This window comes from Pinus tabuliformis, chromosome 8 (assembly GCF_031772625.1).
Source record: "Pinus tabuliformis cultivar Carrire ecotype Pingquan chromosome 8, CPIR1, whole genome shotgun sequence".
NCBI lineage: Eukaryota > Viridiplantae > Streptophyta > Pinopsida > Pinales > Pinaceae > Pinus > Pinus tabuliformis.
In genome coordinates, this window is record NC_142294.1 from 256,683,579 (window position 1) to 256,698,860 (window position 15,282).

At 40.6% G+C, this 15,282-nt stretch overlaps 1 pseudogene; it reads right to left on the minus strand.

Moving 5' to 3' along the window:
* Nucleotides 1–12,230, minus strand: part of LOC149235131 (EKC/KEOPS complex subunit bud32-like) — a 129,082-nt pseudogene extending 116,852 nt beyond the window's left edge.
* Between the last annotated feature and the right edge of the window lie 3,052 nt (nt 12,231–15,282).

Here is a 15,282-nt window from a genome sequence, read left to right on the forward strand (position 1 = left end):
GGAGGATCAGACCATGCATGTTGTTGATCATTGGCTCGATTGAATTATAGGAGGATTCATTACTGACTTCACGGTAGACACTTTAGTCAGCTATAGCAAGGTAGAGCGACGCTTTCTCAAGGGACTGCGAGCTAAGTACGTAAAGTCCATGGATACTTGGATTAAAATGTTATTGTGTGAAAAGAGGGTTATGCAATTACCTTGATGTTCGGGGCTATGCGAAGTGGAAATACTTATAGGAACGAAGGAAATAAGGGACTAGAAACTGGCCCCTTGATTTCACCTTCACGAGGGAGCGAGGAAGAACTCTCAAAGGTCTCGCCACAAAGTACGATCCATTTGATAAGGCAAAGAATTCCGCAAATACCACCCCCACCCACACCACCACCAGCTTCGCCACCTTCACGTTCATCCTCACCCGTACCACCTTCGCCACCACCATGATTCAGTATGGCAAGCACGATAAAGTTGCCTGTGTTCAAGGGAGTGGGAAATGAGGATCTAGACCAATTTTGGTTCGTCATACGAGCCATATGGGAAGCGTAGGAAGTTACAGAGGACAATATAAAGAACGTGACGTTGATTAGCACATTGCAAGACTGCGCACTGACCTTGTATAATAAGCACTCCAATGATAATCCAAATGGAGGGATCACGGATATCCAAGCAGTGCTAAATAGAGAATTTAGCAGGCCGAAGTCTGAAGCACAGTCAACCATTGGGTTCAAATAAATAATGACGCTACCAGGCGAAACACCTTGGGAGTTGGATCAAAGGTTGAAGTGTATGATTCATGAAGCTAATATGAATTTAATAGATGGACAACATCGAAAATGGTTTGTAGCATAGCTAACACCACATTTATAGAGCGCACTATCACAATAGAAATTAACAACTCAGGTAGAGGCCTTAGAGATCACGATGAGGCTGCATGAGACCCTAATGTAGTATACTAACTTGGGAGTTTAGTAGATCCACGCATAGTTGAAAAACTCATGCCTTGAGATGCAGAGTCTGAAACCAGACAGGAGAGCTCGCCTGGAAGTGCACAAAGAGGTGTGGTGCATAAAATGCAAGGGTCAGGGTCATGATAAGGACCATTGCCCGATGTTTGCAAACTACCTCACGGGAGGAGGACCGATGCCATTAAGGCCAGAAGTAGAAGCAGGACCTAGTGCGGTGCTTGCTTTGTGGTGCGCGATTTGTCAAATAGGAGGGAAACATGCTATGGACAACTGCCATGTGTTACAGAAGTATACACAAAATTCGTAGCAACTGTTCTATAGTTTTTGTAGGTCAGTAGGAAACGATGAGCACAATTTTAGGAGCTATCAGTCGATGATGGATAGGACTCCCACCTACAGAGTTCAGGATGAATCGCGGCCCCTATACTAGAGTGTAGGAGTGGCGCGAAGAGGATTTCAAGGGCACAGACGAGACTGAGATGGAGGACTTGGAAGAGGTCGCGGACAGCTGATATACTACAATTGCGGAGAGCCAGGACATTATGCCCACGATTGTATGAACCCAACACGTCCAGCATGTATGTATTGTACTTTTTTTTATCATGAGATGGAAGATTGTTCTACGCTGATAGCTAGGATATGCGACAAGGGAGCGCTACCACCTCCCCGGACTCAGAACCTGCAGATGTTGAGGTATGAGCCATATGAGGAGGATTTGAATTTGAACATTGTGCTCCAAAGTACAATCACGATGGGAGATGACAAAGGGAGATAGCCCAAAGATAGTACTTGGGTTCACAAAGCTCCGACGAAAGAAGAAGAGTTTGATTTGGAGTGCGCTAAGGAAACCTTCATGGAAGATCATAAGAGCCTCACTGATGCCTCGACATCAGGTAGCAAAGATAGACTAGAGCTGGAAATGGACCCATCTATGCTCACAATGTTCCTGGAAGCATGCGTTACGTTACTGCGTGATAGTGAGGTTGTAAAGGGACTACAGGAACCCATTAATAGATGTGTTGGGACCGTGCCAGGAGAACCGCATGTAGGTTGGAAGATTGGAAAGCATAAGACAAGGACGGGAAGAGAAATGATGTTAACCACGTAGATTGGAGAATATGAGATGGACCAAGTAATTCTAGATTTAGGATCGGACGTGAATGTTCTACCGAAGCAGACATGGGAGCGCATGGGAGACCTACAGTACAGTGGTCCCCTATTTAGCTGTGAATGGAAAACTAGCAGAAGATAATACCCATTGTGTGATTGCAGGGACTCACTGTGGATATTAAGGGAGCGAGCGTGCTAGCAGACTTTGAAGTGATAGAGATTGTTAATGACAGCAATCCCTATCCCACACTCTTAGGAATTGATTGGGCCACTAACATGAACGGGGTGATTAATCTGAATAAGTGCAAGATGACTTTTGAAAATAAGTCACTACGTGTAGTTATACCTCTAGACCCTGTTGAAGGATTGCGCTATACAGAGCTAGTGTGTGACTCTCAAAGTGATGATGATTTTCATTGCATCTATAAGATAACAACGCGAAACCAGGACTGGGTGAATCCCACTGTGGATGGACAGCTTGCATGAGAGCGCGAGAGCTCTTGTACTTCAAATTTTGATGAGGAAACAAAGCGACGGTAGAATCAGTTACATGAGGTAACTACACTAAATTGTAATATGATGACAAGGTCACTGTGCTGCATATCGACAGAAGTAAGAGACCTGCCTACTTATGATGGGTTAAGTGAGGTAGATGCCTTCTTGGAAAAATTTGAAAGCGAGGTGTCGGAAAAGCAATGCTTCTAGGCTTTGAATTTGGTACTGCGTGCTACGCCCGCAAGGAGATGGGGTATGCATAAAGGGAGCTTTGATGACTGGCACAAATATAGAAGGATGATGCACACATGGTTTGGGAAGCCTAGAGTGCGATTGACAGATAAATACAATGGGAAGGATAATCCACGTGCACATCTAGCCAGGTGGATGTCGGCATGTGGATAACAACCTACGTAGATGCACATGAACTCGCACTAAGAGGGATGGTCCATAAGCATGTGTTGAGGGGGCAGATGTGCAGTTGGCTCTTAAGATTCGACATACAGTATGTGGGAAGAATAATCATGAAGAAGGTTATCCACGCGGAAGCATTTTAAAAGGCATGCAATGCACTGAACAAGGTATGCAATGCGCAGCGAAGTGGTTGGGACCTGTGCATACCCGAATAGATGCCTTTTTGGTCGGTCGATAGAGTAGAGGTCGTAATACCTATGGAGTCTATCATGTCTAGTCCATGCATAGTGGCACTCATAGGGGTAACGGATTGCAGAGCCTTGGAAGAAAGGCTCGCTCCGTTGGAAGAGCTCGAAGACGAATAGTTGGGACTCGATGAAGACATCCAACAGGGTGATATTAGGCTCCAAGAACTCATGAATGAAAGAGTTCAGTTGAGGGAGAAAAGTGCCATGGCAGAAGCGGAAGTCAAGAAGCTTGAGGAAGGAATAAAGAAGGACTTTCTTGATAGAAAGACCATAGTAATAGAGCAGGATGAGCTCAATTACATTGACAGACTTGGGGACCATTGTCGAGAGTTTCTCAATTTGCTACATGGGATGGGATCGTATGTTATTAAGGAAATCACAGATGGTGGCACAGTGCAGTAGGTGAAGTTAAATGGAGAACTCTTCCCAGGAAAAGTAAATGGTAGTCAGTTGAATACTTACACAAGTGGCCTACCCAGCTGACTAGCCGCAGGAAGCATAGTTTTAGCACTCTAGGTAGCTGAAAGGAGATGCGGGACTATAAACTACTCTGCCCGAGAGCAGTGCGATGTTAGGACTATGCGTAATAGCGAGGTGTCACAGGGTCCGCGATAGCACAAGGTTAGCTACACTACTGCATGGGTTGGCTGGAAAGTTATCGTTATTGTCACCATTCACGACGTGATGCTTGGTTTAAGACCAAATGTAGCGGGTGGTAGGCATTTAAGGAAAACTTTATGGGCTAAATTTGGTCAAATCTACTGCCAAGGGAGCATTAATGGACCGGATTTGGGGGGAACAGTCAAATTCAAATTCAAAGGGTGTTATAAATTGCAAAGGGCTGCTCAGCAAACAACACTTGGCAATTTGAGAGTTGAGCTATTGTGCACCTAGAGATTCATGAACCCCAATTTTTTCGATCTTTTGAAGTTGAAGGCATTGTTTGAGCACTTACCTGAGCCATTGAGAGATTTATGGAACAATAATATGGCAACGTCTGAAGAAGCCATGGATATCGGAGAGATGACAGCTGAAGAGGCTACACGGGCCATGACAATAGGAGATGCCTCAGAAAGTGCCGGGATAGTCACAGAAATCCCTAAGTCACTGCGCACACCGAGACCCAAGAAAGATAAGCATCCTATGGTATCAGTGTGCGTGTCCCCTAGAAACCTGTTGAGAACTAAACTTACCATGGAAGAAAAGGGGAAGGTGATCAATTTGGAAGCCAATGAGGAGGAGGAAGATCTTGAGGAAATCCTAGTGGAAGAGGAGGAGGACGAAGAAATGGAGGAAGAAACCCAGGGTATGAACCCTCTTACCAGGTTGCCCACATATGTTCCTCCGCAAAAGGGGAAAGCAAGGGTGCCCAAGAACCTAGATGAGAGAAAGAGCTCTTTGCAGACTCCGCTGCTACCCGATGATATCGTTTTTAATGGAGTGCATTTAGGACGAGTGACAGTTATAAAATTTGAAGACTAGGATCTGGCAGACCACAAGAAATTCCCACATCTACAACCGCGCAGCCAATGTGGCCAAAGAAAAATATAGCGGCGGGAGTCATAGAGTTGGAGCCGCACAAGTGGTTGCGAGGAGTAGAGAAAGAAAGGTTGTTAAACCTACTCTAGGTGCCGCATTACCATCGCGCCCCAGTGACTATTTTTTTCATCAAGCAACTACTTTTTTTGGCACATGATGGGTGTTTGTGGCTAGAGGAGCCCATCCCCATCATGGATCATCTAATTCATAGAATTACCTGGCTCCCTTGCAAATGGGAGGATCCAGTAAACATATCTGAGGGTAAAAGTGATGATTTGGCCATTGTGGAGGACATGAAGAAAAGGTTCAAGCTAGAGAAGAAAAAGAGAGGATACATAATCTCTAATTTCAATAACACGGTGGTCAAAGTTACGATGTAGATATTGGCCAAGAAAGTCATGCAGATGTGCCGCATGGATGAAGTGCCCGCACTGGTGGTTGCACTTACTGGGCAGTGCGCAGAGGGGGTCCATATTAACTAGGCATATTACCTGTGCCGATAATTCTTGGAAAATTGTCGCGAATCACAGGAACAAGGGAAGACTTTCCACTATGCATGACTTCTGCTATCCATAGCGTTGGTGGCTTGGGAATCACCTGAGGACAACCAGTTCCCAATGATTGCTAAGGATCTTCCAGAGGTAGCAAAGTACGCTTCGATGTGGGCAACTAAAGATGCATAGAGGATTAGAGATAGAAAGATATTCTGGGTGTTCATGGAGATGACAATCAAAATGGGGATTAACTGTAAGCCACAGTTATCGGCCACTGTCTATAAGACTTTGCAGAGCTTCGCAGAGTTCAATGCAGACTTCCATCATGTATATATTAGGGCACGTAAGGACCCCACGAAGAAATGGAATGAGCTACCTTACCTGGCCACAGACGATGTCATATTCGCCTTGCATGAGTCATGGGCGCTGAAGTGGTGCGCTCCAGCCAGCTCCGCGGTGGAATCAGAGAAGTCTGCTGCATAAAGGAAAAAGGAGGAGGAAAAACTACAGATGGCACAGTTGGCAGAGAAGAGAAGGAATGAAGCGGCAATAGCCAAGGCACAGGAGGCACGCGACGCTGTGAACACAGCAGAAGAGCAGTAGAGGGCAGCTGAGAAGGACTGCGAAGGACCAAAGTTGCCTTCGCCCACACAGGAGACAAATCTAGAGGAAGGTGGCGCGGACCCACAAACAACGTCCACACAACTCAAGTGACAGCGCTAGAGAGAGCAAGCGGGGCCACAAAAGAAGTCGAAAGCCTTCAAGACTTCTTTCGACTCGACCACCGTCACTGAGGGGGATCTCCAGGACATAGGGGAGACAGTGTGGTGTGTCACCACGTAGGCCCTCAGGTAGTTCATGGAGGAAAGCTAGATAGTGTTGGGGGCCCTATAGACATAGATACAAGAGTTGCAGGTGCGCACTCCTTAGGCTGGTACTCTGTTGACCAGCCTGACAGTAGGTACAACCGTGACTGAGGAAATGCTACACACCCGCATGAACAACACCATAGTGCTGCCAGAGGATGCACTGGTTGTAGAAAATGAGGTCGACAGGCATATGGTCAGTGCACTGAAGGTAGTTGGGGTAAACATGGTTACACTCCCTTGGGAGACAATCTATGTTCTGTAGGATGTAGTGACTGCAGAATTGTGGGTCAGGGAAGGTCGTGCACTCCAGGTGATGAGCGAGCAGTGAATTAATATTGAACAATTGAGCCTACAGCACAATGAGGTCATGACCCAGAATAGACAGCTAGTGCAGGTGGTTGAGGAAGCCTACTAGATGGTCCTTGAGTTGGCCATCCTAGCAGAGGAACCCATGGAGGCACACATCTAGAGACTAGTAGCATGGGTGCACAAAGCGAAAGAAGAAATGGCTAAGGTTCAGCTGGAGCTAAACCTTCAGACCGCTGAGCTAGAATTGAAGGCACAGCCTTCAACTCTAATTGAGGTGAAAGAAGATCACACCAGCGCCATTACAATAGGAATAACAGAGATCAGCAATGCAGTAAAGGACTGCACCAAACTGTTTGAATAGTCGTTTGAGGTCCTCAACACTCTACAAGAGGACCTGAACATACAATGCTTAGAAACAAAAGTGCAAAAATTGTAGAAACTGTAGAATGAAATAAAAAGGACCACGCAGATGGTGGCCCTTACACAGAGGATAATGTGAATGTAGTAGGAGAAAGCACTCAAGGAGCAGGCAGATGCTGCACACATAAGGAAGTTGTTTTGAAGGTGTGTGTACAACCATGGATCGATGAGAAATTCATCATTACAACCTCGATTGAAGCCAAGCTCGTGTAGATGTAGGGAACATAGGAACAGGTGTAGGGCAACAACTCAGATATAGCAGTCTCTCAACAACGCGTCCAGGAGGTACAATAGGCAGCTGATGAGTGCTCTGCCAATCTTGCAGCATTACAGGGTAAGTTGGGAGGTCTCCGCACAAAGATCTTTGCACTGACAAAGTGACTCAAGGGCAATTCACAATTTTTGTGTTGGGGGCCTATTGGGCACAGGATCCCCCAAGGGATGTTTTGGGGCTAAAAGCCCAGATTTTGGCTAAAAAGTGTAATTCTGATTTGAAGACTTCACATTTTTTGGGTGTAGAGTGCGAACTTGCAAATGTGTCATACGGTTATTCGCCCTCAATTTTGTAATGTAATGTCGGCTTTAGAGATCTACCCATCATCCGCAGAACAAGGGATTGTATAAATAGAGTGAGGCTCTAAGTAGTTGAAATAATCATAGAGTCAATAGGATCTAATGATGGAATAGAAGGATAGCAGAATATCCAAGTGTAGAGTCGAGTCATTGGGTCGTAGAGTAGGAGAAGGCTCTGCAGCTGAGTGCACAAAGGCTTAGTAGTCCGCAGTTGAGTGCGCGGACCCTTGTAGCTAAGTGCGCCGGGCAGGTTGAGTTTGTAACCCTTGAAGCATTAATAAAGAGAAGTTTTATATCATTCCTATGTATTCATTTACTTTTTTTTGCATTGAATGTATTGGGTATAAATTACGTTTCTGTTGTTTATATGATGCACAAACATAGATGATTTTGTTGATTAAGTAAATGTGAGATAAAGTATCTGGTACGCAAAGTTAACTAACATCTGTAAGAAGATAAGTAAGATACGCAGTGTAATTTGGGGAAATAGCGTAGGTTGCTGCCATAGCACCGCGAAAGCCTCTCGGCTCCTGGTTAGGGCTGTTAGCAGGCAATTATAATAGATCGCGAAGGTCTCGTAGGTCAAAATAGTGCGTGAAGTAACCTGCTCGAAGGTAGGCATAGTTGGACTAAATCGACCCCTCAGACATCTCCACGGTGCAGAAACTTGGTTCTAACATCCCCCCATACTGCTTTGGGTGAGACTTCAATTCATACACTACATGCTGATGCTGAAAGGGCTAGTAGTGTAGGGATTTGTTTGGCGAATTAACTCTGAACCTGGGTTAGGGCCCATCAAGCCAACACAATGGGAAAAATGAATACGAGGCCCTCAATGAAGACACTAATATCACTATGGATGATAAGACAACATCCATAACTCAAGAAATCAGAAGAAACAATGAGACTGTGACATCAGATACTGGGAAGGTAAGCATCATAAATCTTTCCAATACCCAGATTGACTAGGTCACTTTAGGTTTACTTGAAAGAGGCCTAAATTTTTCCATTTGCCCTCGCACCATCCCCAAGGAAGACATTCTATGCAACATCGAATATGGGATCAAGGATTTACCAAACAATATTAAAGAGATTATTAAATAGGATTGTTCCATAATCCTAAGAAAAGATAAACCACCGAGAAGCAATATCTCAAAACAAGAATACCTGGATCTCAAGACCTTAAACCAAAACCCTAACATTGTGGCCTTGAAAGCCAATAAAGGTGGTGCAAATTTTATAATGAACACAAAAGATTACAATGAAAAGATGCTAGACCACCTAACTAATAGTCGATGTTACATTAAACTAAAAAATAATCCCATAAGGAATATCTCCAAAAATGTCAATAACTTAATAAAAATGAGCAAAGAACATAATATTAGGAATTTGATTGAAACCAATCCCTACACACTAAGGATTTATGGAGCCCCTAAAATTCACAAGGAAGGTATCCCCATTAGACCCATAGTCAATACCATCAGAGGTCCTACTTACCATCTCCCGAAACATCTAGCTAAGAAGCTTAAACCTATGGTAGGGAACACTAACTCCTTTGTCAAGGACTCCAATCACTTTATTAATGAGATCAAACACATAAAACTAGACCATAATGACATTTTGGTGAGTTTTGATGTAAAAGCTCTCTATACCAATATCCCCATAGATGAAGCCATGGAAGTATTCCACAAAATCATTGATCTTGACACAGCTAAATTAGTAGAAATTTGTATAAAATCCACCTTTTTTAGCTTTAGGGATGATATATATGAACAGACTTGTGGTGTGGCCATGGGATCACCTCAATCCCCCATTATTGCCAATTTGTTCATGGAACATTTTGAAGCCAAAGCCATTGATTCTTCCCCTTTAAAACCTAAACATTGGAAAAGATAATTCAATGACACTTACATCATTTGGCCTCATGGAAAAGAAAAATTGGACAAATTCTTAGAGTAGCTAAACATTCAATCAAATTCGATCAAGTTTACAATGGAAGTAGAAGAGAATGGAAATCTTCCCTTTCTTAATATCCTAATCAAGAGAAACTAAGGTCTATCACCAGAAAACCCACACAGAACATTACATGCATGCCAACTCTCAACATCATCTTGCTTAGAAACTTGGAGTGCTCAGCACTCTAGCTACCAGGGTGGTACGTAGTTCAGATCATGATCATTTTGATCAAGAAAAGAAGCACCTCTTGGATGTTTTTGAAAAGAATGGATATAGAAGATACCAAGGAATCAAAGCTTTCAAAAAAGTAGAGAATCCTAAAAACAAACAAAAATTGGATGATAGTGCAGGTAAGGTTCACCTACCCTACATTCTAGGCACCACTGATAAGATTTCACACATTTTTAAAAAGAATAATATAAAAACCACTTTCAAACCCTTTAGTATGATTAGCAGATGCCTGGAATTGGTAAAATATCCCATTGATCCTAAACACCACAAAGGGGTTTATTTAGTTACGTGTTAGTGTGGTAGATAATACATTGGTGAAACAGGTTGTTCTATATTGACTAGGATTCAAGAACAAGCCACTGACATCAAACATAATCGTTCCAAAACCTCAGCTCTGGCCGAACACTCTAGTAAAACTAATCATCACATTTGCATAGAAAACTCCTTTGTTGTGGCCAAAATTGACCATTATCACCATAGAAAATTTAGAGAAGCTATCGAAATAGGAAAACATTCCAATAACCTTAACCACGATGACGGTTGGAAAATAAGTGATAATTGGATTCCTACACTAACTAGGGTCTCTACCGTCTCCTAGGTCTCCCAAACACACTATCTTGTGACCTCCTCATGGTTTAGCCTATCCCTAATATCATTTTATTTACATTTGAATAAATAAACTTAATCAAGAACCCTACCTTTCCTTCAATCCCTAAAAGAACTTTCAATAAGGTTAAATTCCAATAATTTTTATTTCCTCAGTTAACATTAAATTTAGGAAAATCCTCAACAATTTATCTTAAAAATTATTGATTAATAAAAATGCAATTAGTAATATTTAGAATACCCATTTAGTTTTATTATTATATTACATGTTTTAATTATTTTGTATTATTTATAACATTAATGTTAATACATAATATATTTAACTTTACTAATCCTAATGTTAGCCAAATTAATGGAAAAATAACATTATATCATTTAAAACATTATAATACTATAATGTCACATAAAATCATATTAGAATAAGAACATTAGGTATTAATTAATGTTATTAAAAATAACTAATACTAAAACTTTTAATTAATAACATATTAATATTATAAGATTACATGGTATTTGAAAAAAAAAATTAATTAATCAAACTAAATTCTTTCTTAACAACATCAAAACTATCGGCTACTTACATTACCAACCCAATTTTTCCTCCATTTATTACCCCAACATTATCTGACTTCTTCACACATCTGATCCTGATGATGAACCACAGAGGTTGGTTCGAAACATCGATACAATAAAACATGAATATGATGACTCCACAAGACATCAATACACAAAATGCAGATCGTAGAAGCCTAAAATCTATAATTTCAAACATATTATAACATGCTAAACATAAAATACAAGCCAAATTATTATGCACTATGTACATGGCATCAATTGAGAAGACTTTCCAAGCCACTAAAGACAAGCTGTATATGCATTGAGATTGAACAGATCTAAGGAAACTTACCTTTTCTTTTAGAAATCCAAGAAAAATAGGAATTAACAAACTCTGCATGTCTTTGTGGTTTGCAGACACAAAGATGTACATGGAGTCAAAATGATGTAAAATTTGTAATTGCATTAGGATAGAAAACGAAGGCTACTACTGGTCAAGGGTAAGATTTTTCCAATCAATGTATTCAGGTTGGAAAAAGGCATCATTCAAAATATCTTCATACAAACTATTTGGAATCTTGATGAATTATCATATTTGATGCTGTCAGATCACCATGCACCAAACCTCCGTCATGTAAAAGTCCAACAATTTTGCCTATCTATTGAGAAATATCTCCTATTTGTTCCTCTATAGTTACAAAGAAATCATGGATATTTCTTGTTCAGCTAAGACAAACATAAAATTACTGGCATAGGGGATCAAAGGAAGACCAAGTAAATTGCAGTTAAATAAAATTACAAATGGTTATTCAAATATAACAATGACTATCCTTATATTCACATTATAGATCATATTGCATTTTAATATGACTAGAAAAACATACCATAGCCAGGAAGTGATCCTCATTGCAAAAGAACCTCTTTCATATATAGAACCTCTATATATTCAAATGTAAGGGTGTGAAGCTCAGAATCTAAGGAAAAAAGAGTGGGAGTTGCAACTCCAAGCTTTCTAGCCTTACCCATGCAATGTGCTTCCTAGAATCACATTTTTATAAGGATCTCACTCACGACCACCCTAGGCAACATGCAGAATATTCTATCTCCTTATAGCCATGAGCTAAAGATAGAACATAGAAAAACTAAGTTGTCTCATACACTAAGCCCATAAATATGTTTCAAGGTCAATGTTGAATCCAAAATGTGATGCATGTACTTCTTGGAGAAAAAATCTTTAATAATGGTCCTCCTTCCTAGAAAGTTTCATTCAAATATTCTCTGCATACAAATAGTTAGACTATGAAATAACAAATAATACAAAAGTCCAACGCCCTAGAAACACTCAAGGAAACAATAAGACAACAAACTAATTTCACTCACAACCTTTACACCTTGATTCACCAGCTACCTTGATGGAAACTGTTTCTCCTCACATTCAATCTCCATGAGTAATTTGTCTACAATATTTTGTGAAGAAGTACAAATCACCTTGATTTGAAGTGTTTGATAGATAATATATATCTAATTTACAATTGATAATTTGTATTAATCCATACAATCACAATGCATAACTGCATGTTATATGGTAAGAAAATGATTAATAAAATGTACATCAAAATATCATGGATGGGCCGTAGTTGTTTGCACATACGTAGGGTTAACAAACATTTTGTCAATATTTATACATATGGATGTCAAGAATGGAAAAACCTAAGAATGTGGTCCCTAAGAAGAAGAATCTCAGCTTTATGCATTGTGCCAAATGATAGATACAATTGCAACAACTTCAAGGAACTATATTAAATTGAAATTATGAGAAATGAAGAGTTTTCAATACCAAAGACAACAAGTAGAAGTTGACAGTCACCAAGTACAATCCACATAAAAAATATTTGAATTTGGAATAATGAGGCAAGTGAAAACATAAATTCATGAATACCATCCTTCACTGTGATAAGAAATTATGTGTTGACCAAATAATAGATACAATTGCAACAAATTCGAGGGACTCAAATTTACCTTGACCTTATTTTTTGGCGTAGTTGACCATTTATTTCATGATTTTCCATAAGAAGCAAGTACTCTTTCTGTAATAGCCTTGGTAAAAAATTCCATGTAAAAATATATAAGACCATGGTTTATGGGACACTTATTCCAAGTTGAATGTTGGGCAGGACATCCTAGTGTGGGTGTTATTTTGGTTCTTTTTGGCTAAGGAAATTGGCAAAGGGACTGCTTAACGCTTTGGAAAGGAATGAGGCATTTATTGTCATTTTACTTATGAAAATAAAGGAAATTAGGAGAAAAGGGAGATGAAAGGTCAAAGGTTACATGTGAGGATGAAAATAAACGAAAATAATGGAAAAAGAAGAAAGCAGAGGCCTCATTGGTAAAAAGGCTTTTGAGGATCAGTTGGAAATATTGGTTAGGATAACCTTTTGTTAGTTCAGTTTTGGAGCTCTCTCATTATTCTCTCTCTCTCTCATACTCTTGGAGCATTTTGGCATTGGAGAAAGAAATGAAGAGAAGGAAAGAGGAAGAAAAGATCAAGTATGGAAAGGGAGGATCAAGCAGCTATAATAGGCTACATTGCAGGAATCAACTTGCATGTGTATTTTCCTTCATAGATTTTGCATGTATAGCGTTGCATGTGATTTTTTCCTACCATGGCATGGGTTTCGCCAAGTGTAACAATTTTTTCATCCTAGCCTTGCGATTTTGGGATAGCCATGGCATGACGGGGTTCTCATCTTTTGGTTAAGCTATATTGCCGGATGGATTCGAAGCCGAGTGGGGTGGATCTCCTAATGATATATGACATGGAATAGTGGTCTCGGAACTAGACTGTGGATTGCGGTAAAGCCACAGGCCTAGTGACCCATGAGCTAGACTATGGCTTGTAGTAAAGATAAGATTGTGTTGCTTCGGTGGGCCTAGGAATCCTTGCCGGTGAATGGCACAATATACAGTAAAACTAAGAGATGGATTTCTCTTCGTTGGGCCTAGTAATCCCAAGTTTGGGATCTGTTGTAAATCCTGGAGAGTGGATCTTAGTTTAGAGCCTAGAGATCCAGACTTGGATTGCAATATATCCTGAGAGACTAGGAGACATGAAAATTCCTCATGGTGTAGGTGGAGAAATCCGGTGGTATCCATGCTTGTTTGGTCTAGTGATCAGGTGGAGATCATGCTAAATCCTATTATGATGTGTTTATTGTGTTGGCCTAGTAATCTAGGATGGATTATGGTAAAGCCTGGTTTCTGTTGATGAGGGTGAGGTGGTTTAGCCTCGGTATGCCCTGGTTGGTTCTTTTGGTTTGAGTCTGACATTCATGCTTGGAATATGGCACGAGGGTGAATGGATGAAGAGAGATTTGACTCAACCATTTTATGGTCGGTTGGAATGTGGTAGTCCCATATCTAGGTTGTTTATTTCATTCATTAATGAGAAATTCATTCCCTTGATTTGCATGTGCAAATGTATTGATGTATATGTGGATTTCGATGACTGATATGTTTATGGTATTTATGTTCCTATTATGCTGGTTATATATATATATATATATATATATATATGATGGCAACAACTATGTATGGCTCTTAGCATGTTTTTACTTGTAAATGAATGGATATTGTATCTATGGCCAAATAGATGATAATGCAGTAAATGACATGACGGAAGAATGGTTCATAGTGATTCTCAGATAAGTATGACATCTATACACTTAATTTTGTTCCTTACAACTGTAGGCTACATGTTGATGATTTGTTTGACGAAATTCCTGGCATGGCTAGTAGGGGACTCATAAAGGTCTTATTTGACTTATTTCTTTTCAATCATTATTTCCCTATATTTTTACTCATTTGAAGTTATCACTCCATTGTGGGTAGTGGCCTAGACTCTCAGCCTGAAAAAGTGGCCTAAATCCCAGGGTCGCTAGCACAGAACTGCCAACTTTTGTCTTTGGTCGCTGGTAGGTAAGATTATGAGATAAAAATCTTGTTGCTGCACGCTCCCTTGCCCATAGAATGAGAGCAACTATGGCCTAAGAGATCCAAAATAGCAATGGGACCTAGGAACAGGATGTGTGAGTGGTTGACTTGTCTCGTGAGGGTTTTTTTGATCATGTTGAATGACTGTGTGATGTTCTGTTGATTCCACTTCCTTAAGGTCACATAGGAGGTGAAATATGGACATAGTATCCTCTTGTCTCATGTTTACCCCAGTTGGAATGATTACTTAGGTGGATGTGGGAGGAGGGTGTTATCAAGTGGTATCAGAGCAAGTTACACTCGATTTGGGTCATATCTAATACCATGAAGTGGTATCAGAGCATGGTTGCACTCTCCTTGGGTTAATATGTTGGTCATGCATGCATGTCAGTTGCATGTGTGTCTCTTACACTTGCATTCCATGTGCTTGTTGCATTTCATAATGTTGATCATGATTGTAGTAAGGTTTCCGTGAGGAACTTGATGTTGATTTTGTCGAATGCAT